General features: G+C 35.2%; 1 long non-coding RNA gene across 1 annotated transcript; it reads left to right on the top strand.

The window, feature by feature from the left end:
- Positions 1-26,733, top strand: LOC116421447. Its single transcript, XR_004231814.1, has 4 exons — positions 1-465; positions 5,905-5,953; positions 20,562-20,674; positions 26,305-26,733. It is a non-coding gene; the product is annotated as an uncharacterized LOC116421447 (long non-coding RNA).
- The last annotated feature ends 1,064 nt before the right edge of the window (positions 26,734-27,797 follow it).

Below are 27,797 nucleotides of genomic sequence, written 5' to 3'. Positions count from 1 at the left end.
ATCATCTAGAGGGTGAATGTGAAAGATTGTTGTTCTGACAAACCTAGAGTACAGCTTTCTTATTGGCTCTTAATTCTGGAAAACAGAGTGACTCCTAATATCTTGACATGTTTATATTTATATGTACACACATATCTTGGAAGGCATCATCTGTACTCACATAGCACATAAACCCTGTAAAAGTTTCATCTATGAAGATTATATGCCTGAGAGAAAAGGGTAGAGTCTTAGAGATCTAAACATTTAAAGAGATGGTTCTAATAGGCAAATTCACTGTCAACAACTTTTTCTTTATTTCTTATAATCTGAGTAAAATTTAAGAAAAATCAAATAGGTATTTTGGCTGTTTGGTACCTGTTCTCACAAGACTGATTTACTACAGATACTCATAGAACATAGAAGTTGATCTTCTTCACAAGAAGTCTGGCATGACGAAAGTGTGATCTAAAAGAAAAGAACTAAATGGTGAGTAAGAAAAAAAAGCTTAAATTTTGAGTCTATGCTTCTTTTCTTTCTTCTTCATCTTTTTTTGTTAAGCCAGTTGGGGTTAAGTGCCTTGCCCAGGGACACATAACTAAGTAATTGTCAACTGTCTGAGGATCTTGAAACACCTCTTGACTTTTCTAGGTGTTTAATCTTTTGTTGTTCAGTCAATTTTTTGTGACCCCTTTTAGGGTTTTCCTGCAAAGATACTGGGGGTTTCCTTCTCCATCTCATTTTATAGATGAAGAAACTGAGGCAAACATAGCTAAGTGACTTGCCTAGTGTTACACAGCTAGTAAATCTGAGCCTAGATTTGAATTCAGTAAGAGGAATCTTTTTGATGTAAACCTAGCACTCAATCCTTTTTCTGTCTACAAAATGAGGAACTTGGATTAAAAGACCTACAAGATCCCTTCTAACTTTTAATCTCATAACCTTAAACATTTAAAAAATTCTTTTGAAAACTACTTCTAGTAAAACTACATTTTAAGGAAAGAAATGTATATTAATATTAAATTATAGAAACATTTAAAAAAAAAAGATGGATAAGTAGGGAATGAGGAAGATGAAAGAAAGAACAAATACAAATTTCAATGTTCTTTGCCAACTTTTGGGCTACAGAAAACAGGTTCTACTACCAAAAAATCCGCATTCTCCTGAATATATGAATTATAATTAGACATGGATGAACCGGTTTGGCAATAGAGAAACCTAATACAAATATTTGCCTCTCTTTCAAATCAAAGTCTGAGTGTTTAGTTTGGATTACCTTCCCTCCCTACTGTAGACTGGCAAAAGTACAAAACGATATTACCAACATTTGCTAAACTCTTATGTGTGCCAAGTGCTATAGGCCTTGGGGAAATGTAAAGCTTTTTTAGGATTTAGCAGGAATAGTCCCTGCCCTCAAGGAGTGATCAAGGCATTGTTACTGGTCCTCTAGCAGGTGGAAAACTTACATTGGCAGTTATATCCCAAATGGGATAACAATAGAGCTTTTAGGCTGCATAGTGCTTCCCCCAATCCTACCCCTCCCCCAGTCCTAAAAGTCTTGACACTTAATAGTCATGTAGATCAATCACCAATAGATAAATAAACATTTATTATGTGTCAAGTACTGTGCTACATTCTGAGGATTCAAAAACTAGTGAAACACAGTCCCTGACCTCAAAGACCTTATAATTTAATGGGTGAGAGAACATGCAAACAAACAACTTTGTACAGCATAAATAGAAAATAATTAATAGAAAATGGGCAGTGACGTGGCATAGTGAATAGAGCACTGGGCTTGGAATCAGGAAAGCTCATCTTCCTGAGTTCAAATCTGACCTCTGATACGTTCGACAAGTCATTTAATCTTTTTTGTTTCACTCTCTTATCTGTAAAATGAGCTAGAAAAGGAAATGTCAAAACTCCAGTGTCTTTGTCAAGAAAAAAAACAAAAATGGGGTTACAAACAGTGACTGAAAAATTATAGAAAGAAAGCATGAGAATTAAGAGGAATTGAAAAAATATGACCTTGAACAAATCACTTTACCAATTTGGGCTTTTCCTCATTTGTTTTGTGAGGAGGTTGTACCAAATCATCTCTGAGGTACTTTTTAGCTCTAGATCTTAATTATGATTTTATAATATAGACATTGGGAAGCACAAGTTTTTTTTTAAATTAATTATTACTCTTATTTTAGAGAGGTAGAAATGAAAGCTAGAAAAGGTAAAGCTTTATTTATAATGTCTGATCACACATCTACATAAGAGTCTGAGATGGGATTTGAAGCCAGGTCTCCAGATTCCAAGTTTAGAACAATGTCTTTATAAAGTAAAATAATTAATTGGATGATCTTTGAATTCCACATACAGGATAGGTAAGGATGTCTGGATGACAGAATAAGGCACAAGATAAATAGGAAGTCACACAAGCCATATCAGTCAAATTTCCACCTTGACCACTAATCACTCTTCAAACCCTGATGTGTTGTCTCTCATTAAAATGGGAGCTCCTTGAGAGAAGGGACTGTTTGACTTTTCTATTTGTATAGCTAGTGCTTTGCACATAACGAGCACATATACTTTTTCCATTCACTTATTTCACTTCTATAGGAAATCACATGATCCAATAATGTTGTTCTGATTAACATCATTTCACAATATTCTAATTAATAGATTGTAATCAACCCCCTCTGTAAAGTTACAAAACTTTGCTATGTTTACCATCAGCAGAGTTTTCTGTTTGTAACATTATTCCCTTTTGCAATGAATCGACCTGTTTCCTGAACCAGTTAATGAGGTTAGTTGGGATATACTGGTATGGCAGGCAGCAGGGTTCCTGGGTTCTTCTCTTGCTACATCAGCACTATACTCAGTGAAGATATAAAAATCAATTTTTGACTTATACAAATTCTGAAGACACTTTCAAAAAAAAAAAAAAGAGAGAGAGAGAAAAGATACTTCCCTTCTTGAATTAGAGAGGTGAGGGCTATGGGTATGAAACGTTTATACTCTCAGACTCAGTTGATGTGAAATTAGTTTTCCTGCATTACTTTCTATTTTCCCTTTTCTTTTCTATTTCCTGTTATAAGATCTGGCTTACTTGTAGATGAGGCCAGAAGAAATGTATTTAGAAGTAAAGGTAATGTAAAATGTCAACAAATTTTTTTTTTGTTTTAGAAAGGAAAGTTACCTCCTACCCAGCTTCTCCTATAACAGTACCAAAAAAAAAAAAATATTCATAGCATTCAGGAATTCTGCTCCAGTGCCAAGTCTCAGAAAGAGATACTAATATTAGAATTTAAGTTTAGCACTGGGGTGAGATGGGGTATACAAGAAGTTGTGCTGGGAAAAATAGAGAACTATGTCTGTAAATTTTCTTTAGAGGTTTAGATTTACATTGTTATAGAAAAAAGCACTAAAATGGAATTCACAAGGTTTGGACCCTGCCAGAAGGTAAAAGAATCTGGAGCAGTTTTAGGAAGGATTTTGAACTTGAGGGTCTGGAATCTGAATCATATACTAAAAAAGCCAAAACAATGAGTGGGAAAATATTCTCAATTTCTCACACCTGATTTCTTTTTTGCATAGTATAATTTCTTTCAAGCTCTATTTGTATATCTGACAAGTAGGATTCTTTTCTCTCTTCAGAAGAAAGTAAAAAGTTCCAACCCTTTCCAGATACTCAAAGTAATAGGAACAGTCTTTCCTCCACTCCTTCTGTTCCCCACCCAAACAATGCTTCTCACGAAATAAACATGTGACAAACATCACAGAAGACACATAACCAGAATTACAAGGCTATCAACTCTAGGAAATGAAATTGTAAGAGAATCCAAGATATAATATGTAAGTTATATTGAATTCTTCTTATGAGACTACATTCTAAGAAGACTGTCAGTTCAGAGCTGAGATTTGCTTTTGGAACTAAAAATATAATTAGCTAAATCTGATCGGGTAAAGAGTCATGGGAAATAAATGGCCCCCTATTTTTTTTTTTTTTTTTTTTTGTTATTGTAGGATTTCATCTAGACTTTTAGTTCCAGGTTTATTACATATTTCAAAATTAATTTAAGAGACATGTTCTCTTTTATGCTATTATTTTCCATGAACTGCAGTAAATCTGCATGAAAATACACATCAGTCCTAGAAGGAGAGAGAGTTTACCAGTTCTGGACTCCTTATTTACCAATCTAGCCAGCACAATTTTATTGCTGTCTCCAGAATTCACGACCAGCAAAGGAACAAGTTTCTTGGGAAGAACACACTATGATTCTCCCTCATCAGATCTCATCTGACATTCTTCCTTATAATGTCACTTTTGCCCTCTAATGCATCATTGTATATTAGAGTTACCTGTGGCTATTTCATCCCTTTCTAGATTATATATAATTTTATGTATACCTTCTGTCTCCCTTAATGCTTACCATAAAGCAAAATACATTTAATTGGAAAAATAAATGTACAGGATAATTATTTCAAGTTGAACTTAAAATGATATTTAGAATTAAGAATGGACTTCTCCCTGGGTTTTCTGTAGTTACAGGTACAGCAATGATAGTTACTGTTTATGGGATCTTATGACTGAATGATTCATCAGCCAGTGATCAGGCAAGGAGATGAACTCTGCTCTTTACTTGGCAAGACTGGACTTTACAAATTAGATGTACCCTGTTGCCCAGACCACACTCAGTGTCTGTACTACATTAGCATAGCCTTGGAAAACCCACAATCATCTCTCTTCCATAATGATAAATCAGAATAGGACTTTGTGGAAGATATTCTAATTCTAATAGTGGTTCAGTTTTCTCATCCTTGATGTGAGGTCTCCTCAGACAGATATGTTAAACTAGTTGAAATCTGTGGGCCTTTCATCTAAGATTCTATGATTGAATGAATTCTGTCATTTCTTCCATGGCTAAAATGATTAGGCAAGAATTGCTTTTTTTGTGGCTTTTGGGTACCTTCTAGCTTCCTGACATAATCTTATCAGTTAATACTGTTAAAAAAAAAAAAAAAAAAAAAGAAATAGCATGCCCCAAGTTTGTAACAAATTAATAAGCAGAAAGGATGTGTTTATGTTTTCAGAACTTTCCCACCTAGTCTGATTCTCATCTTAATTACAATCTTGAGAAAGCTAGGACCATATAGGACAGCACTAGATCTGAACTGGTCTATTGGTTTAGCCAGGGGTTTTTAATATGGGGTCCATGAACATACATAGATGTCAGGATGTCCATAAGCTTAGATGGGGAAAAATCATATCTTTATTTTTACTAATCTATAAATGAAATTTAGCATTTCTTTCAATCATTTAAAAACATCATTCTAAAAAAGGGTCCTTAGGCTTCACAGACTTTCAAAAAAGTCTATGATATAAAAGAGGTGAGAAGCATTGATCTAGTCCAATATTAGATAAGATCTAACCTGAGAAAACTGAAAAGTCTGAAAATCAAGTGCCATTTATGTAGCTTGTTATCTCTCAGCATTTACTTTAAATATTAGCCTACTCAATAAAGTATATTGACTCCTATGTAAAAGGCTGAAATTACCAAAAACTTGGTATTCAGAAAAATAATCAATGGAAGATAATTTGATATATTTCCATATAATTCCTTGACTTATTAAAAATAGACTATTACTTTCAGACAGGTAGCACTTTATGACTGTGTTATATACATAATTATATAATTATCTGAACCCACTGTTAAATAGGGGTAGGAGGATGAATGTGTTGTGCACTGACTCAGCTCAGTTTTCTGCTACTTTAGATTAAATATTAGAACAAAATGAGACATGAATAAATCATTGAACAGTTAACAGAAGGAGATTTATTTAGTGATAGCAAGATTTTCAACAAGAATAGATATTGAGAAACCTTCAGTCAGGCTGAATAAAATTCTCTTTTCTAAGTTTTCCTTTGTTTTTCACCAGCCAAGTTTCAGAACACAACTGGAGTTCCTTGAGACAGTATTATACCCAGGTGAGTAGGAAGTCATATTAACAGCCTGAGCTCTTGAGGTAACCAAGTCTTTTTTTTTTTCTATTTTTTTTAAATTTTCAAAACATATGCATAGGTAATTTTTCAACATTGACCCTTGCATACCCTTGAGTTTTAGATTTTCCTTTCCTTCCTCCCACTTTCTCCCCTAGATGGCAAGCAATCCAATATATATTAAAATATGTTAAATGCAATATGTGTAAACATATTTATACAAATCTCTTGCTGCACAAGAAAAATCAGATAAAAAAGGAAAGTAAATGAGTAAGAAAGCAAAATGCAAGCAAACAATAACAACAAAAAGAATGAGAATGTTATATTGTGATCCACATTTAGTTCCCACAGCCCTCTCTCTGGGTGTAGATGGCTCTTTTTGTCACAAAATCACTGGAACTGGCATCAATCATCTCATTGTTGGAAAGAGTCACATTCATCAGAATTGATCATCCTAACTATTGATTTTGCCATGTACAATGATCTCTTGGTTCTGCTCATTGCATTTAGCATCAGTTCATGTAAGTCTCTCTGGGCCTCTCTAAAATCATCCTCCTGATTGTTTCATATGGAATAATAATATACCATAACTTATTCAGCCATTCTCCAACTGATGGGTATCCACTCAGTTTCCAGTTTCTGGCTACTACAAAAAGGGCTGCCACAAACATTTTTGCCCATGTGGGGCCCCTTTTCCTCCCTTAAGATCTCTTTAGGATATAAGCCCAGTAGAAACACTGCTGGGTCGAAGGGTATGCACAGTTTGATAACTTTTTGAGCATAGTTCCAAATTGCTGCCGGAGAAGGGTTCTCAATATCTATTCTATACAACAACCCTCCTGGTTGTTGTATAGTCAGCAATATAGGCAATAGTGGACCTACTTTTTCTCACCACACTTGTCAATACCCATGGGGTTGACACAGTTCCTACTATCTTCTCCACTATCTGCTGCTGTAAATATCTATTGTTAGAATCCTTACAAAATGATAAGTCAGTTGCCTGATTTAGCATAGTACTTAGCAAATTATCTAGCTCACTAATATATTTAAGTACTCATTGGAGTTCACACTTTTGGGAGATTCACAAGTTAGTATTCAGTATGAGATTCACAAGCCAGAAAACCACAATCCCACTCTCTCAGAGGAGGAATCAACCTTTGAGAGAACATAAAAACAGCTGAGCTCAGTCAGCAGAGTTGAATTGAAAAGATTCAGAGTGGAAGAGTATTAGTTCAGAAGAAGCCCACTCTCAGAGGTGGAAACAGATTCATTCATCCCATCTCACACCACCGTGGTGGCAGGCTCTCCTCCTTCACTTCTCCACTGAAAGATAGGCCTCTAAGAAAGCTAACCGGGCCCAAGGAAAGAGACGAGACTTGGAAGGAGAAAATAAAACGTTTGGATTTTATCAGCTGGCTGCATTTGGGGTGATTATTACTCTGAACCGAAACTAAGGCTGCCTCCAGAAAACCTCCCCAAGAAACCTGCTCAGAGAGAACCATTATATTTTAAAGAAGAGAACACCACATCTATACCTCTGCTCTTGGTCTGCAGGCCAGTACTACTGATGAGGTTCTTAGTAATTGGGTGTGGCTGGCAGAAAGAAACCAGAGCACTGATGGGATTATTCCCTGGTGCAGACAAGGAAGAGGTTCTGGTAAAGATCAGTTTAGTTCTGTAACCCCACCTTCTATGGAGAGCATACAGTCAGAAATCCAATTTATGTCAAACCTCTGCTAAGGTTTGGAGGTCCCAGGCAGCCCAGCAATATTCTGTCAGAAATCCCAGTCATGTTCCTGATGATAATTTTTTCTTATAAATCTGCTTATGGACCACACCATCTTTGTTGCATTCCTTTGGGTCAAAACGCCACAGCACTCTGCCCATGGCATCTTTCCCCTTATCCCTCCCCAATGCCACATGGTGTCTCTCCTCTCATCCTCCCCACTATTCTCTGCTCTCAACCCCCACCAAGGGGGTTTCCTTTCAACAAACTCTTTTAGGATGCTAAAAATCCCTTTTAGGATTTAGCCTCCCAGCTAAAGGCATGCCTCAACCTTTTGAGATATTTCCTTTCTCCCAGCTAATTGTAAGTTCCACTAGGGAACTTGTCTTTTCCATCATTAATTATTAAAACTCCTTTCCTTGCTATGTGCTCTCCTATTCTACTTCATATTTACTTCCTGGTGTTTATTGTATCACTTCATTTTGTCTGTAAACTCTTTTCCTAAACGAACCTAGCTTTTGCCAAAGAGAATGGCCATTGTATGTTGTTCACATGACCAAACCCCAACCTTCAGTACTTCTCCTAAAGCACATCATTTGGTGTCTACTATCATTTGCTAGATCAGCCAAAACACTACTGGCCCTTGTAAGTGCTGACTGTGCTCAGCCAAGAAGCTTGGGCTGCACCTGCAGCCACTGCTCTATCTCCCCTCCTATGCAAAGGGTTGCTCTAATTCTCAGTTGACACTACCCTCCTTTACTCAGCAGAACTGTTGTCAGTGATGGTACCTAACTCTCTATTCCTATGCAGAGACTAGGTGCTACAGATGAAAGTGTCCTTCTCTCTGGTTGGTCTGTCCCCATTGATGAAGTTTATAATGTTGTGCCACAGTTCCCTTTTAAGCCCTGATCCAGTTTCTCTAATGTTCTACTCAGTTACTCTGCCTCAGGCTATAATCATTCCCTCTTAATGTTTTATAGAATAAAGGTCTTATATCTTAGACATCATTAGAATATCAGGAGCTTCTCTGATACCTCCCTCCATTATGTCATCCTAGGTGCCTGCCTCCATTATGTCACCATTCTTGTTACCCTATAAAAGAATCTTGTATCCAACATTCTCTGATAGATTCTTAGAGATGATAGTCTCATTCAGCCCTGGGACTAAACCATGGATCCATTTGGTCCCAGTAAATCTCTCCCTTTCAAATAAAATATTAAATTGTTCTCTAATCTCTATCCTGCCTCAGTTTCTCCGGCATTACAGTAACTGTCACATGGGATGGATCAAGCATCTTCAAATGTGATGCCCAGCTGATCATGCCAGGGATTGAGTTCTTATTTTCAGTAGTTATCCTTTCCAATGCAGAAAAATGGCCCTATAACTTGTCAGCCCCCACTGACACATCCAGGTGGTCCTAACATCTGAAACTCAAGAATGTTGCCATAAGGAGTAGGATTGTACATTTATGATCAAGGAAAGACCCAAGGAAAAGCAAAAAGCAATACAACTAGGACTGGACTCTAGTAGCCATTTCTACCAGGATAAGGGAGTATGACTGGGGCATGACTTTGGAGAGAGGTCTTGTTGTGCCACAGTTCTCTTTTGATGTCCTGACCTAGTTTCCCATTGTCCTATTTAGTTACTCTGCCTCAGGTTATAACTTTTTCCTCTTAATATTTGATGAGAAAAAGGTTTTATATCTTTAGGTTATAATCATTCCTTCTTAATGTTTGACAAGATAAAGGTTTATCCATTTTAGATATCATTAGAATATCAGTAACCTCTCCAGTACTTCCCTCCACTGTGCCATCCTCCCCCCATCCCCATCCAGGTACCTCCCCCATTATGTCATTGTTCTTGTTATCCTATAAAAAAGCTTGTTGTCTGATATTTAGTGCTGGACTCTTTGAGATGATAGTCTCTTCCAGCCCTGGGACCAACCATGATCCCAGTATATCTCTCCATTTAATAAACTATTTAATTGGTCTCTAATGTCTGTCTTGCTCAGTTTCTCTGGCATTACAGTTTCTTACTGGAAATTCTAGAGAACGACAGAAACTTTAAATTGGTGCAACACCCCTGACAGTAAATTAGGGATATCATTGTTGTATTTGTTCATATCTCCTGTCCAGAAATGTCTTCAGGCTTTTGGGGAGAAATGAACATTGTCTTTTCAAGTTATTATCGATATTTTGCACGAAAGAATCACAACAAAATCCATAGGGTGCAATTCTAGTTGCCTAATTAAAGAACAAAGAAAACTCAAAAGTCATTTCATTATCACTGTTGTTGAAAAGTACTAAAATTCCATGGATCTGCTTTGGTTTATATTCTTTCACTCTTGAGGTATTTCATGGTACCCCTCAGTTGCTAGCTATGTCCACTTACTTTTTTTTTTTTTTTTTATTTAATAGCCTTTTATTTACAGGATATATACATGGGTAACTTTACAGCATTAACAATTGCCAAACCTCTTTCCAATTTTTCACCTCTTACCCCCCCACCCCCTCCCCTAGATGGCAGGATGACCAGTAGATGTTTAAATATATTAAAATATAAATTAGATACACAATAAGACCAAAACGTTATTTTGCTGTAGAAAAAGAATCAGACTCTGAAATATTGTACAATTAGCTTGTGAAGGAAATCAAAAATGCAGGTGTGCATAAATATAGGGATTGGGAATTCAATGTAATGGTTTTTAGTCATCTCCCAGAGTTCTTTTTCTGGGCATTAGCTATGTCCACTTACAACTATAGGATGGAGGATTTCTTGTTTATTTGCACAGTCATTTCTAAAAGCCATTCAGAACCAAGTAGTTCTTTCACTATGCCATTCACACACAAATATGACATCCTTAAAGCTGGGAGAGGCTATCTTTCAGTGTTAATGACCATTAATAAGACAAAAAGTCTAGTACCAGCAAGGGAAAAGCACAACCCTTTTGAATTTGTCCTTTTTTTAGGCTGGGGGAAATCTCTTACAATTTCCTGAAATTCATTCCTATAAGATTGCCTTAAAGGTAAACTAAGGAGATTTCCCTCATAGAATTTGGAAGAAGGTTAAATTAACTGGCTTTAAAGTATAGAGATAAAAAAGATGATAGGCATTTTACTGAAATTATTTTCAAGTTATAATTTTTTAAGGACACAGGATATTCACATAGATCTTTCCTTGCTGATGGCCAAAGGCAATTTGCTCTCTAATCTCTTAGGGCTTTGGGGGGGGAAAACTCGCTTTTAACAACCAAAATCTCCGAGACATGCCAAAATCACTAGAAGAAGCCTGAAGGTTAATCCAATTATCTTTCCTTTGCACTTCCCATCCACCACTTGGAAATTAGCTAATTATGCTCCAATTCTGTATGACTATGCAAATCGTTCTGGGCTGGGCTTGATTCAGGCCAATCCCCGGCTACTTTAGGTTTGATATAGGAACAAAATGAATCATTCAACAATTAACAAAAGGAGACTTAGCTTCAGCAGAAAGATAATATTCAAAAAGAATGTGCATTAAGGACTCCTTGAATTGATATATCTGGGTGAAACTCTTTTTTTTAGGAATCTTATTGGTAAGACCAGACAAGTGTTTTGGACTTTGTGCACTTGGACCTTCTTATGGTTATTTTGTATTTCAATAGTTAGAAAGTAATGTCCACAGTCAGCCTGAGTACTCCCCTGAGTCAACCAAATCTCAATGATGGTCTCAACACCTTTTAAGGAAAAATGAGCCTAACTTGCATGTAAGCAGGGGTTCCTATCAAAGGAGAGATTCATATGTGACAGAGCAGATGGATGTGAAGCATGATTTGGGGCCAGCCACAAAGGAGGCATTTTTTCTGGAGTTCTGTTTCAAAAAGTGCTGTTCCAATTGAGGAGAAGGAATTAGAATAAGGCAGAAGCCATCCAGGGTGGATGGCTGTGAAATGTGATCTGAAATTAGCCAAGAAAGGGGGTATTGTTTCTGGAAGTCTGATCTAGAGGGTATTTTTTCCAGACTGAATTTGGGGATTGGAGGGATCCGTTGTAGGAATGACATTAAGAAGTCTATAGTGAATGGATGTTTTCAGGGCCCAGTGAAAAATGATAATGATATCATATAGTTAGCTGTTCAGCTAAAATCTATGAAAAGGTTAAGAGAATTTTCACTGTGCAGTTTTTGTCTTCTCTAGAGAATTGAGTAAGGGATTCATTTTGCTTTTTTGCAATATTCAAAGTATATTATTAATGAAGATCTCAACAATATTTTAATTGTCAATATGCTTGGCATTAATAGTACACAATTATAAAAGAAACTAAATGCTTAGACTTACTGAGTACTTTGCCACTTAAAAAAAAATCAATCCTTTTACTGGTAGTGCCACAACAACCACAAAAAATCCAGAACTATAAGATTTTTTTTTTTTTTTACTGGAATTGTGATCTTAATTGTACAAGGAACTCCAAGTGAAGAGTCCCTTCTACCAACTCAGAGAAACATCCCTCTGTAACTTCTAGTCTGAGTATTGCTTGGGGGCCCTGAAAAGTTAATTTGTCTGAGGTCTCACATCTGAAGTCTTTCTGCTCTGAGACTTGTTTTTTATTTAGTATGCAAATTTTCCTCCCTTAGTTTTAATTTCATTAGTCAGTCAACAGGCATTTATCAATCACTTCTTTGTGCTTAAGAGATATTGCACTTAGCACTGGGGATAAAAAGAAAGAGACTACTCTGAAGGAGTGGGCATTCCAAAATGGGAGATAGGAAAACCTCTAGGCACAAACAAGAAACATACAAATATAAACTGTATAAATATGTATACATATATTGGATTTAACATACTTAACATGTATTGGACTACCTGCCATCTAGGAGAGGGGGGAAGGAGGGGAAAAGTTGGAACAGAAGGTTTTGCAAGTGTCAGTGTTGAAAAATTACCCATGCAGGTATATTTTGTAATTATGTTTTAAATAAAAAGCTATCATAAAAAATAATTTTAAAAAAGAAACATACACATACAGAAATAAATTAATCAGGGGTCCTCAGACTACAGCCCGAAGGCCAGATGCGGCAGCTGAGGACGATTATCCCCCTCACCTAAGGGCTATGAAGTTTCTTTATTTAAAGGCCCATAAAACAAAGTTTTTGTTTTTACTATAGTCCGGCCCTCCAACAGTCTGAGGGACAGTGAACTGGCCCCCTATTTAAAAAGTTTGAGGACCTCTGGAATATATGAAGGTAATGTTTATGAGGTTGAGGTTCAGCACCGAATGATGGGGTTTTGATAGAAATCCCTAATTCAAATATGAGGTGCAAGGCTCAAGGCACACGTGAATTCACAAAGGCTCAAAAGATACCAAAAGATACCTTTATTTACGAATAGATGTTATGGACAAAAGGAAGAAGTGAATTTACCACTAAAAGTGGTAAATGTGAAATAGTATCAGGATAGCAGATAATTAGCAAGGAAAGGGATTTTTAACAATTAACAATGGAAAAGACAAGTTCCCCAGTGGAGTTCACAATTTATCAAGAGAGAGGAAATATGCCATAAGGTGGGAGTATGCCATTGACTGACAGACTAAAACCATAGAGGAGTTTAGCGCTCTAAAAGAGTTAGTTAGCTATAATAAGGAAAAAAACACCATGAGGTACGGAGGAGGGGGTGAGAGAAAAGACACTAGGAGGCAGAATGTTGTGGTAGGCTAACCCAAAAGAGGTTCATCAAAGATTGTGTAGATTATGGATAGATTTATAAGGGAAATTTAACCTCAGAGGTTTGACATCACAACTTGGTTTTCTGATTGGATACTGTAAGATGGAGTTTCCCAAGATTTCTATGGGGTGGAACTATAAGGTTGAACTGATCAGTGCCCTTCCTTGCTTGCCTTAGGTAGTATTATAATTTTATCAGTACTTCAGGCTTTTTCTGCTACCCCCACCTAGTTACCCAGGACCTCATCAATGTAAAAGGGAAAGTTTTAGCAACTGAGGAGGTGAGGTAGGAGAAAAGGGAAAGACCTCCTGGCCAAAGTGAATATGAACCAAAACTTAAAACAAATCAGGAAAACAAAGAAGTAGTGAAGGGGGCAAAGCATTCCAGACTTGGAGAACAGTGTTGTACAAAGACATGGAGATGGGAGGTAGGATGTCATGTTCATGGAACTCTAAGTAAGTCAATGTAACTGGATCATAGATTAGATGGAAAGGAATAAAAAGAAGTCTGGGAAGCTAGAAAGGGGACATGTTATAAAGAGTTTGATAGATTTTAATTTATGAAAAAAAATTATAATCCATTTTCTTTTTTTTTAAAGCTATTTTCAAAGTAACATATGAAAGACCAAAGTAAAATTATGTCATAAAACAAACTGGATCAATGTAAAATTAATATAATGGAAGGAGGATGTATGGAAGTTATGTGGAATAGGTACAAGAAGATCCCCAGGCAATGGTGTATCCTTAGATATGATATAGATATCCTTAAATCTGAAAGAGCAAAGGATGATTTCAAAGACTGTTGCTCAGACTTCACTTGATGAGGCAGGAGAGGCAACAATGGGGATCTCTCATGAGTCTGTGAACACTATGATACATCATAAGTTATATTACTTGGGAAATCTGACTTTATTCAATGGACACACATGGGATTTGCAGAAGGATCTCTATGTCATCTGTCAATGGTTCATGCTTCCATCAGGAAATGTAGATAAATGTCAAAAGTAAAAATTAAAGCCCTTGGCAAGTTACTCTTGAGCCTAGAAATCTATTTATTGACTTGGAATTAACATATTTGCCTCATGGCCTTTCATTAACAAACACTAGAATGACATTGTTTCTGACACCTTCCTTGGAACACAGCTTTCATTCCAAGGGCAGGCTCCTTCACATAAAAGACTAGGATAATTTGATAATAGTTGTGGCTTAGTTCTTGTAAATTTTATTCTTACCTACAAACTACTGTAGAACCTAAATATTAAGAAATTAAAAAAGCAAAAAGTAATTATTTATAGTATTTTAAGAGATTTTCTGTGTTTAAAATTTATATAGATACATAAATTACACATTCACTATTTGTATCATTGCAAATAATCAAAAGGGCAATGGAAAGATGCATTTGGTATCCAATAAAGCTATGACATGTAATGATGACTCTCTTTAAAAATATGGCCATATTATTACTTTGCTCAAAAGTTTTCAATGACTTTATGTTTTCTTGGGATAAATTAGACTCTTCAGTCTGATTTTTAAAGCTCACTATGATATGCTCCAATCTCTCTTTCTGCACCCTTTTTAAATAATAGTTCCCTCAGACAGAGCCTCAATTGCTCTCCTACTCTTGTTATGGCTCTGCTCCTACACTTGAAATGCATTCTTGACTCCAGTAATTTCTAGTTGCTTTCAAAGCTCAATTTATGTATCATCTTCTAAAAGTCTCTCCTGGTTATTCCTCAATCATGACACACCACCTCCCATTTCCATTCCTTTGCAATATGCAGTTATAAGATCATAGGTCTAAAGTTGGAAGTGACTTCAGAGCTCAACTAATCAAATCTCCTCATTATACACAAATGAAAGCTATATAATCTGTCTAAGCCTAAAAGAGGTAATGAGCATCAAAGGTCAGATTTGATCTCAGGTCCTTTAGAATGCCCAAAATGTATTCCCTTCTCATCTCTGCCTGAGATGAGATGTCTCTCTTTTTTCAAACTGCAACTAAAGTATATAACATTAAAGGAAAGGAAATGTTGAAAATCATACAATACAATAGAGTACATATAAGACTATGTACACACAGAGTATACATACACACACTTGTGTATATGTATGTATATATGCATGTTTGTATGTGTATACTAGTTTCCCCCATTAGTATGTAAACTATTCAAGAGTAGGATTTTTTTTCTGTTTATTTGTATCCCTAGCACTTAGCAATGTACCTGCTAATAAGGTAGTAGATATTTGGTAAGTGTTTATTGCTAACTGATTCCCTTCCTTTATTGATCTTTCCCTCCAGATGCCTGTATTTATTCATCTGTGTAACTACTATACGCACTGAGTAAAATGGAAGCTCTGAGAACAATACATTTTCTCAAGCTTACATTGAATAGAACTAATACCTAATATTCTATAGTTTCTTGCATATAGAGAATACTTAATGTTTATTGTGTGGAATTATGGATAAAAGAATATAAAAAGGGATATGTATAACTAGAAAAGGAGCTAGACAATCTACCTGTCAAGAATAAAACAGCTTGAATGGTACATTGTTATCATCAAGATAGACTGAAAGCAAAAAGAAGGCCTCTAGCATGATATATAGCTCTTCTGAAGAATATTTATGGAAAAACATGAAGAATCATCAAGGAAGAAGAAGCTTGTTATGTATGTCAAAAGAACTATCCATTTTGATGAAATGAAAAATCCTTCAAAATAATAAAATATCAAACTACTAGTATTTACCCAAACCATAATTTTATGGATTTTTCATATGTAGCAAATACCATCTACTGAAAAAGACATTTTTGTATATATTATTTATAGCATTTTAATGAAATGCTATGTTATTGTATTATTTCATACATCATGTTTTCTTCACTTTCTGCTTCTTCCAACTCCTTTTTTGGTTATATCAAGAGGCCAAAACTTATTCTGATATTTGGAGACACATTATTTTAAAAAATTTTAAATGTCACAATGATTTTCAACATGTCCTTTTCTTTGATTTTTATATTTGTTATGGTTTCATCCTATTTTGTATTTCCTGAATGCAGTTTTTGTTTTATCATTTTATAAATCCTTATTTTCTAAATTCAGAACATTAGCGATTTATTTTTCTATTTCAATAAGAATACAAATTAAAATATTAAAAACAATGTGTAAACAAAATAGAATAAAATTATTTTTCCATTTTTTAAATATTATAATATTAAAAACAATTTTACTGCTGTGTTATGACAATTTTGCATTCCACTTTTTTTAAGATCAAAAGAAAAGTCCTTCTTTATAAATTCTACTTCCTGGAGTACTCACAAGACAAAATCCCTCAAATCTTAAGTATCCACTATTACTAGAATACCCAAATTGGAATAGGAGATGTATCCTAGATTCTCAAATGAAGTGAGGATTACAGGATCATAGGATTTAAAGCTGGTAGGGACTTTAATTTAAGGTTATTGACTTTATATTATTCGCTTTCCTGTTTTCTACATTCTGGTCAAACTCAACCATATCCACAATATGACATCTTCTACATTGGTTCATAGGCAGAGGTGGTTTCCCTACTTGGAATGCATACTCTCTCAGTTCTACCCAGCTCAGGGACCTCCTAATATAGAACTTCCTGCTTTTGTATGCATTTTAAATTTACTTGTATGTTGTATTTTCAGAAGAAGTTAAATTCCTTGAGAGCAGGGACTGTTTTATTTTTGTCATTGTATCCTCAGTGCCTGCCACTATCCCTTATGACATAGGAGGCACTTAATAAATGCATGATTAATTGAATTGGATTTTTGCAAATTCTGTGATAAAATAATGGTCTATTCATTGAAAAGCTTCACATTATAAGTCAAGCCACTGTAGAAAGGAGACAATGTTTTTCAATTGCAATTGTTTCTGCAATGTTTTAGGAGAAGGAAAGGAATAGTAGTAGTAGCACTGGAAACTACTTTAAGCCTAGCCCCATGGAAATTTTCCTGACCTGCTTTCTGGAAGTCACCCAACCTTGATCACAAGCAGGAATTTTTATGATCTCAATGGACAGAACAAGCTGCTGAGCTCTAGCCTGGTATAATGTGATGTTATCAGTTACTTCCTTATTTTTGTGGGTTGTTAGAGATCTCTCTAGCTTCCAGTCTCTGGAGAGGAAGTTTAAAAAACTGGAAACAGTCATTATGCATACAAGTGAAAATAAACAAAACTCTCCAGGATATGCCAAGTGATCTCTAATACTTGTGGTTTTATTAACTGGTATCCAACAGTCACTGGTATTTTTGAGAAACATGCAATAAATTGTTTGCAGCAAGATACATTGCAATAATTATAGACTTCAAAAGTTTGTCATCATTTCCTTCGTCTAACAAACAGCTTAGCAAAAAGAATATTTTTAGTGTCACAGCTGGTGTTCCACTCAAAATGTGTTAAGCTTTGGAAACATATTTAAAAGAAAAATGTTAATTAAACTATTCCACTGAGTCATAAGATAATATCTCAGGGATATAACAAGGAAAGCTTGATAAGATAATTATTTGCAATTATATCTGGACATTACAGGCAATGAGATAATTAGAATTCATGCTATCAAAGAATAGCCAGTACAGCCTAAGTAATATATTAATCATATATAAATATTGGAGAAGTCTGATGTTCCTCCATTGAAACAGATGGCTAACTTTTTGTGATTTAGCAGGTAAAAATCTTAAGGAGCTGCTTGAGGCACACAGAGTTTAAGTGACTTTCCAGGGATCACACAGTTAATAAGTTTTGGAGGAAGATCTGAAATTACTCCAAGTCTAGCATGCTAACCATACTATTCCAGGATGAATCATATTTTGAATAAAGAAATCACATTGGATCAAAAGCCTTGAATAATTTACCAAGGGATTGCACTGACTTTTCCACCATTTAGATGTATTCATATAAAAAGTAGTATTCAATATAGTGAATAGAGACATAACCTTGAAGTCATAAAGAGCAGAATTGAAGACCACCTTCTGACACATATTGGTTGCATGACCAAGGGCAACTAAGACTGAATTCCAATAAGGTTATAGTGTTTGTTAGTGTGGAGAGTTTCCACATTTGGAATTAGTGAAATGAATGAAAACAATGATATGGGGAGACAAAAATTTTTCTTATGGGGCAGCTAGATGGGCTAGATGGGCTAGATGGGTTCAGTGGATAGAGCACCAGCCCTGAACTCAGGAGGACCTGAGTTCAAATATGACCTCAGACACGTAACACTTTCTAGCTGGGTAACCCTGGGCAAGTCACTTAACCCCAATTGCCTCAGGAAAAAAATTTCTCTTGTGTAACATCCCCTCTGAAGTGCTCAAATTCAGATATTGGTATCCCTACAAAATGGCTAATTATTATTTGTAGGCTTATTAAGAAATATAATATTATTTGAAGTGCTGGGGTTTGTAGTACTGTAGCTCCTGAGCCTCTGCCAATATGTTTACTATAAATCAGAAACAAACATCCCCGTTACATTTACAAAAGGTATTTGGAGAGATGATATAGTAAGAAAAGTACTGATAAAATTATTCCCTCTGACAGAAGGAAAGTAGATAACATATATATGTATGTATGTATGTATATATGTACATATAGATAACATATATACATTTATGGTGGACCCAGTCTGAATGTAAGTAGGAGCAGAAGTAGATGTTGAGAATAATCCAAATTTGGGGTTTGGCAAGTAGTGACAGTTAAAGAGAGCAAGAGATGTACAATATGACAAATATGGAAATATGTTTGAAAGGATTACACATGTTTAACCTATATCTAATCACTTGCTATTTTAGGGAGAAGCGAGGTCAAAGGGAGGGGGAAAAATTGAAACACAAAGTCTTAACATGTTGAAAACTATCTTTATACATATTTGAAAATTTGAGGAAAAAGAGAGGACAAGAGATTTGAGAGTAAAGGGCAGTGTTAAGAGGTCAAGCTTTGGGAGTAAGGGGAATATAAATGGAGTGGGATTGATGGATTGGCAGAATGATAAGGGATTTAGCGATTACAGGTTAATATGAAGATGAAGAATAGTTTAGGGAGGAGTATGGAATAGGTAGATATGGAATGACAGCAGATTGTTACTGGAGAGAAATTACATTGGATCAAAAGCCTTGAATAATCTATGGAGAATTTTAGATACATGATAACACAAATGGTTTTTAAGGCTACTTAAATGGGGCCTTCAAGTACTCCTTTGAAAATTTCTGAAAGAACAGCTTCACATCTGGAATGCAGTTCACTTTTTTTCCCCCTGCTCATTCCTCAGCTATGGCTTTTTAGTCTTAGAGAACTTAAAAGTCCTACCCATTAAGGCTGACCTCTTGCTGAAAAAATATTGAGACAGCCTATGAAAATTAGGAGCAAGAGGATGGTAAAATACTAGGTGACATTACCTTGTATTAAGCAGTGTTAATAATTTCTGAAAAACAAAGACACACAATATCATGTGTGTTTATAATAATACTTAGTAATTTTAGATGATTTTCTGTGGCCACTAGTTGCTGAATCAGGCTATAGCTATTTTTTGATCAGGAAAGAAGTTCATGCCTCAAAATAGTCACATAATATGGAATTGTCAATTTCTCTGAGCTCCCATATACCAATTTAATTTTTATACTATAATAGACTGGTGCTTAGACAGCTGCTCTTCTCATTCTAGTAGTTAAAAATGTAGTAAAGGACAGAATTAGATTTGAAAGAGTTCTTAGGAATCACTTAATTCAAACCTTACCTAAAGTATGGATTCATTCTGTGATTTCCTTGAAAAGTGATCTTGAAGATTCCTCCTTTCTTGTTCCGCCTCCCCACCATGAGCAACTCACTAATCAGGTCATTTGTGAATATGATTATCAGGAAGTTCTTTTCCCTTCTTGTAGTTCCCTAGGGGCAAGCAGATTGAATCTTATTTTTTTCATATGATATTCATTTATATATTCAAAGACAGTGATTATAGATAAAAGATTGTCATCATAGGAAAGTTTAAGACCTCTCTTGCTCACAGGGATGGGAACTTTCAATGATCTGTTGAGATACCTTTTAACTGTATGACCAGTAAGTATTACTGTCCTCACAGAAAAGAGAAAAATTCGGAGACATGCTAAACCTACGATGTGTATAGGAGTTCAAATGAGGTCTTTTAACTTATTTCTCCATCAGATATTGTTGTGACTCCCAGACAACACTTCCTGGCATTGAATTACACTGGATCAGGAACTGTTTTGTTCCCAAAGATACCACAATTTACTCCAGGAACATTGACTATTATTCTGGTAAGCTTCAGTATAAGTTATTCTCTAAACTTGACTTGCTGTATCTCATTTCTAGTTGTTCATGAGGTCATTTTTCATCTTTCTTCTGCATCTAGAAAATATGCTTGCACTTAGTAGGCCCATAATAAATATATTGTATTGAAGCTTCAAAACAAAGAAATCTTAAATGTAAAATTTTAAAGTTACTAGATATGATTGAATATAATTTATATTTAGCATGGTACAAGTCAGTGGAGAGGAAGAAAATATGATGGAGTATAAGGTTAAAGATAATATAGTTTGCTTAGAGGACTTTAGAGAGTCTATAAGTTTAATTTTAAAATTATTAATTTAGATAAAGTTGAAGGATATAAGATAAACCCACAAAATTACAAATCTTTCCATATATTACTACCAAATTCCAGGAGAAAAATGTAGAAAAATAAATTCTATTCAAAACAACTCTAAAATATATAAATGATATGGTAATTAAAAGCATTTAAGAGACACTCAGTACCTATGTGGATACAACTATGAAATACTCTTTACAGAAAAAAAAGGAAGACAACAAATTGAAGAGAGATTAATTGCTCATGGTTAGTCTGTGCTTACAATATGTAAATAAAACAATTCTAAATTAATTGATAGAATTAATGCTGTGCCAAACTACCAAGGTTTATTTTGAATAATTAGATAAAATTAAGTTTGAAAAATTCTCTTGGAAGTATAAAAGGTCAAGAATCAAAGGGAAACTAGTGAAAAAAGGAGAAGTGAAGGGAATTTTAGTAAGTTTTTCCTGATAAAGTTCTGATATTGGAAGAGAATTGATACAAATATCTTAGAGCAAGAGTCATTCTCCATTAAATAAGTAGTCTAAAGGAAAAAAAAAAATAGATGTTTTTCACTTGTCAAAATAAGGCACCAAAACTGTCATTCCCCCCTTGGTTGTCATTGATCATTATGTCAATGATCATTATGATTATTATGTTTAGCTGAGGTCTTTATTCCTTATTAGACTTGACTTCCCTCCAACTCTCATTGACTCTTACCAATCAAGTTCTGCTGTCTTGATCTTCCAACATTTTGAAGTTCACAAGATCACAAGCTAGATTCTCCATCTCTAATATTCCTTTACCTAAGGCAGGAAATATAGACACTACAAAGAAAGAAGCAAGGCATTGTGCTCATGGTTTCATGAATTGGAGCACTGGGGAAGAGCAGGCTGCTGGAGTTGGTTCATTTTCTCCACCTGGAAACTAGAAGTAGTCTTTTCCCCTTCCAATCTGAATAGCATTAGGCAGGAAAGTACATGATAAACCTTAGCTTTAGTTGCTTTGTGCTTTTTGAATATATACCCACTTTTGACTTAGCAACCAATCAAAAGTTTCTTTGTCACATAATTGATGGACCAGAAATAATCATTGAATACTTATACAAGTTTTGAAGTAAAGAACAGAACTCTGTCATTTCACATTACCAGGTAATTTCAGAAGTAGGCTCACCAAACTCACATGCTCTCAGGACTGAGTCTTCATTAATCAACAACCTGTTACACTAAAAATAAAAGTGTTGCTATAAGGCAAATTGTTTCCTTAAAATTACAGAAGCTATTTACTTTCTTATGAGAATGACATAACCACCTGCATCCTCCTCCTCCTCATCTTCATTATAATTATTATAACTCATATTACTTATTGCCTTGAGTTTTTCAGAATGGTCCACGTGTGTTATTTCTGATCTAATGACAATAAAGCACCCTCATTTATAAACTATGTGCATAAACCAAACAAATAAAATTCTACATGTTATGTTTATTTTATTATGGATCTCTATGCAATTTTTAAGTGTTCAAAGTAGAGAAGTGAACCAGAAAACATATTTTTGGAGAAAATGTGCAATAAACTTTTTAAAATTTAAAATTTAAATTTCCCACATGAATTATCTTATTCACTAAGCCAATTCAACATTTTGCCAGGAAATTCTGGTTAAAATCTTTAGGCTTACATTGAAGAGTGATCGTTCAATTGATTTCACATCAAACCACCAATAAAACTCACAGTGTCCAGGGAAGCCAAAGCAAGAGGCTAGCCAGTGAAGCCGCTAGCCTTTTGATACACAGCTGCTGAAAACAGGTTTAATCCAAAAAGTGATCATTTATATTCTGACCATGTCCTGCATCCTGGTTGAAGAAGAGGAGAGAATATTCAACAGAGCCAATAACAGGAGAGGGATTATTAGTCTTCTGTATTCAGGCCAAGTGATTATTGTAATCACATGCATAAATTGACTTACTTGAGTTTCTGTTTTCACAACTACAAATAGAAGAAACCAGGACAACACAATAGTTAACGTGTGTATATGAGCAAATCCTTTGCTATGGTGCAGTGAGTTAAAAGTTCAGTAATGGTATGCTACCAAAGAAATTTCAGCATTTTTAAATTAGAGAGCCAATTAGTGATGTAGCCTCATTATATTTCCCTTTTTGAAGAAGCTGTTACCTTCCCACATTGAAATTTTCAATAGCACAAATAGTTTTTTCTTAAAGGGGGTGAAATCAGGGTACTTAGATTAGAGAGTGAGACTGAAAATTTCCTTTTTGTCTCTTTAATTTGGGGATAAATTTATTAAATATTCTCTATTGTTTCACCTCTGTGAGGAATAAATTAATCTTAGCAGTGGAAACCCCTGGCTATTTTATTTTTAATTTATTAACATCATTATGATGGTGATGAATTGCCTACCCCAAAACCCCAACAGAAAACAAAAAACTAGAACTAGCTATGCATAGACCCTATTCTATTTCTTAATTCTGCCTCCTATATGGTGCTGAACAAGTTCCTTGATATCTCTCAACATCATTTTCCTCATCTATTATTGGAATGAGTCGCTTCAGCCCTTGAATCCTCTGATATCAGATGTGTTCCTAGAAAAATCAACAACAAATAAGGGATCTTTTCTTTTTTCAACCTTTAGGCAGATTGCAACCTTTCTATGAGAGATGTGTTTGGAGCTGTTCTAAAACAGGACTTGAAATCAGGTCTTTTTGACTCACTGTCCATTATGCTTTTTGACTCAACCAACCCATTATGTAATATCATGAAAAGTTGTAAATAAATAGAGTTTTTATAAATGAGTATTTTAAACACTTTGTACATGCCACGGTGATGCCTTTCATAAATCACAAAGTCTTCTACTCTTCACAAATAAGAATTCCAGTTCAGAAAAGTACTATTCTACTTATCCCCACTAAGCAGGTACTGAGTTGCTGTAGGCAGTTTTCCTAAAAAAAGTCATTTAACTTTCTAGTAGTCAAAAGCATCTTCTATATAGGAATATATATACATACTCAGGAACCCTGAGACCTAGGTTCTGCATAATAACTCACTGTTGTCTACAGATTATATCTTATTCTTGTTTCCATTTTTGGCTAAAGCTCTAAGCTCAAATTTCCTCTAGGCTAGTTTGGTTCCAAATAATATGAGTGATATGTTTTTCTAAAAAGGGATTATTTATGCATCAAATTTGCAGGGAAATAAGTATCTGAGATAGATAGCAGAAGTATATTCAAATCATGTGACAGGAAGGGTGATGTGACCTTCACAGTTCCTGTTTGAGTAGTATTTTAGAGAAAAATAAAAATAAAAAGAATCATGTTGGTTTACTTTGATGAAAGCTAGTAATATTAGTGGGAAGTAGTTATATTGTTCCATTGCACATATTTTACAGAAGATAGAATTACCACAACTCAAGCCTCATAGGCAGAAAAAGGAAACCCACTGAACAGCAGATTTAGCAGCAGACTCCCTGCTTCTGGACCTTGGTATTTTTGTTCCAACAATTATGAAGGAGGCTGCAGCAAGCATGAAGTTGGTTAGACATTGAAGATGTCAAATTCATCCACTGCATCCTGGGCCATTCCCTTGACTTTTGTCTTTACACTGGATTTTGATGTCTTTAGAGAATAAAGGGGATGACTTTGTTCAATTGCCTGCTTAAATCCAGTTCATGTACCTGTGATGTCTTCAAAATCAAAGGATGAACAATAAAACAATAAGGAATTGTCCATTCATTGAACTGTGCCTGAAACTAGCATTTCTTTTGTGATAGTTATTGGATAGCCAGAACCTTTAAACCCTTAATTTTCAATTGGCTTTGCTATTAACAGAGTTATTTTTTATCAATATTCATGTTAAGGCATTGGCAGAGGGCTCTAGGAAAAGCCAAACATACCTAGTAAGAGCCCAACTAGTTTGAGCCAACTCTGGGATAGTATTCTAACAGTAATTCTTTTAGTTGTCACTGCCTGAAGATTAGGGATGTTACATTTCACTTCCTCCCCCAGTGTTCTTTAGTAATTTTTAGCGATTTAGGGGTCTATAAGCTCACTACCACTGGCTCTAGCCTCCCACTACTTACGCTCCCCCAACTGTAGGAGTTCCCTACACCCAGTTCCCTTTAACCATATAATAAAACCCACTTAGCCTTTACAAAGGAATATTTATATTTACTTCAAAAAAAATAACAAAAAATATATACAAACATCCATTCCTTGCTCCCCCTCATCCCTTCTATAATACCTCATAATCTGGAGAAATGATTTGCTAATCTTAATTCCTACAAAGCCAGTCCCAACCTCCAAGTCTAATGATCACCTGGGTTTCTCAAAGCTTTTCATATACATTCTGGAATCCTGCCTCTAAGGTTGGCATAGATCATATTCCCTGATCTCCAGCCAGGGGGAATTCCAGATTTGCCCCTTGAAGGAAACAGAAAAAATGAAACCTCAACCTCAAGTCTGTTTCTGAGGGTCAGAGAGTTAAAGGAGAAAGGAGAAGGAGACTCTTCCTCCCACACAAGTCGGTGTATGTGTAGTATTACTTTCATGTACATAGTTGTAAGTATACTATATATGTGTGTGAGGATGTGTGTGTATGTCTATATGCACACGCTGTATTGTGTGTTGTGGTCATGTGGGTGTCTCATGTATATATTATTATAGATTATATTATATATATTTATATGTGTCCTGTGCATGGACTTATGTATGAGTATATTGTAAACCTGCTGTGAACCCATACATATGCACAATCTCATGCCCATGTACACAGAAATATGTATACAAAAAATACAAATGTGCACATATACATTGTACACAACATTATGCATGCTGCACTTGTTGCACATGCATGCTCATAGGGACACACACACATGTTTCTGTGTGTCATACACATGTCTGTGCTTCTAATAGGATGTGATCATACATGTGTGCCATGTGGTGTAATATATGTGTGTATAGTTTGCATATGTTTATGCACATGTGTGCTTGTATGTAAGTGTATTATACACATGTGGGTCATAAGCATGTGCCTACAACTATATGTTCATGTGTATTATATATGTTATGCAAGTAAATGTCTTCTGTGTAAATGTATATGTAAACATATGTATAGTGAATATATATATGCATGTGTATTGTACATGTCTATATTATTCATATATACCATATTGTACTTATATTTTATATGTGTACTATGTAGTGCATTGTGGGAGGGTACTATGTATACCGTTAGGAAAATATATAATTTACATGTATGCATTTACATGTGTTCATATATATTATTTTTGTTTACCTTGCATGTGTATTTATGTAGACATCCACACTGCTTTGTGAGTAAACTTGGACCTTCATCCTCTCTGAACCCTTCAGAAAGAGAGGGAGAGACAAAGTCTGTCCTGCTTCTGCAGCCAAGAAAGAGGCTGCTTACCCTCTCACCCCACTGATGCCCAGCACTACCACAAGCACGGAATATCTTCTCCCAAAGCTGGTCCCTCTCTCTTAGATGATCTCAGCGTACTACAGCATCTGCTATTTAGGAACCCTAACCTTTTTCTTGGATGACTTAAGGAATTTTAATATTGAGGTAACTGAAGAAATAAGTGCATGTAAAGGCCTTTGGGGGAAGAAAACTGTGTTTTTGCTTTGATTTATCACCTTACTGCTCTTTTATGAACAATGTTTACTGCAACCTTTTTTTATTCAGAAATACTTGTTATGCCACAGTTCCCTTTTAATGTCCTAACTCAGTTTCTCCAATTGTCCTATTTAGTTACTCTGCCTCAGTTTGTAACCTTTCCCTCTTAATGTTGATGAGATAAAGATGATTTATATCTTTAGGCTATAATCATTCCTTCTTAATGTTTGACAGGATAACGGTCTATCCATTTTAGACATCATAGAATATCAGTAACCTCTCCAGTACCTCCTTCCATTGTGTCATCCTAGGTGCCTCCCCCCTTTAGGTTATCCCCATCCAGGTACCTCCCCCATTCTGTCATCATTCTTGTTATCCTATGAAAAATCTTGCTGTCTAATACTCAGTGCTGGATTCTTTGAGGCAATAGTCTCATTCAGCCCTGGGACCAACCATGGATCCATTTGGTCCCAGTATATCTCTCCATTTAATAAATTATTAAATTGTTCTCTAATCTCTGTCTTGCTCAGTTTCTCCAGCGTTACATACTTTGTTAAATCCAATTACATTCTTTTCTCTTTTTATATTTATCTTTTGTGAAAGAAGGAAGTCATAATAATTCTCATTTAAAATTTTAGTTTATGCTAGAATAATTATTTAAGAAATTCAATAGATGAAAGTGTGCCTGCACAAATTAATACCATTTATTTATTTTTAAGTTTTAGGTCAAGTGACAACAGTCGTGGAAATTTGTACACTGCCTTCTACTAATAAAGAAAGTACTATTGACAGGGCAAAAGGAAATTCCACATTCTCTTCTCTTTTATAGTTATGGTAACTAAATCATGTATGAACCTGACTGTGGGACCTTACTACTTGAATTCTTTCTTTGGGAATTTTTGTAGTACCTTTTCTTTAACATGGTAACTCTGGGTTTTGGCTATAATGTTCCTGGAAGCTTTCATTTTTTTATTTTCTTTCAAAAAGTTACCAAAGGATTCTTCCTATTTCTACTTTGCCATCTGGTTCTAAGATTTCTAGGTAGTTTTGTTTTTTTCAATAGTATTTATTTTTCCAAATACATTCAAAGATAGTTTTCAGCATTCACCTTTGCAAAATCTTGTGTTCCAAATTTTTCTCCCTTTTTTCCTCCTCCCCAAGACAGCAAGCAA

The sequence above is a fragment of the Sarcophilus harrisii genome, chromosome 2, assembly GCF_902635505.1.
Source record: "Sarcophilus harrisii chromosome 2, mSarHar1.11, whole genome shotgun sequence".
Classification (NCBI taxonomy): domain Eukaryota; kingdom Metazoa; phylum Chordata; class Mammalia; order Dasyuromorphia; family Dasyuridae; genus Sarcophilus; species Sarcophilus harrisii.
Note: the sequence above shows the minus strand (reverse complement) of the source record. Positions and strands in the feature narration are given on the sequence as shown.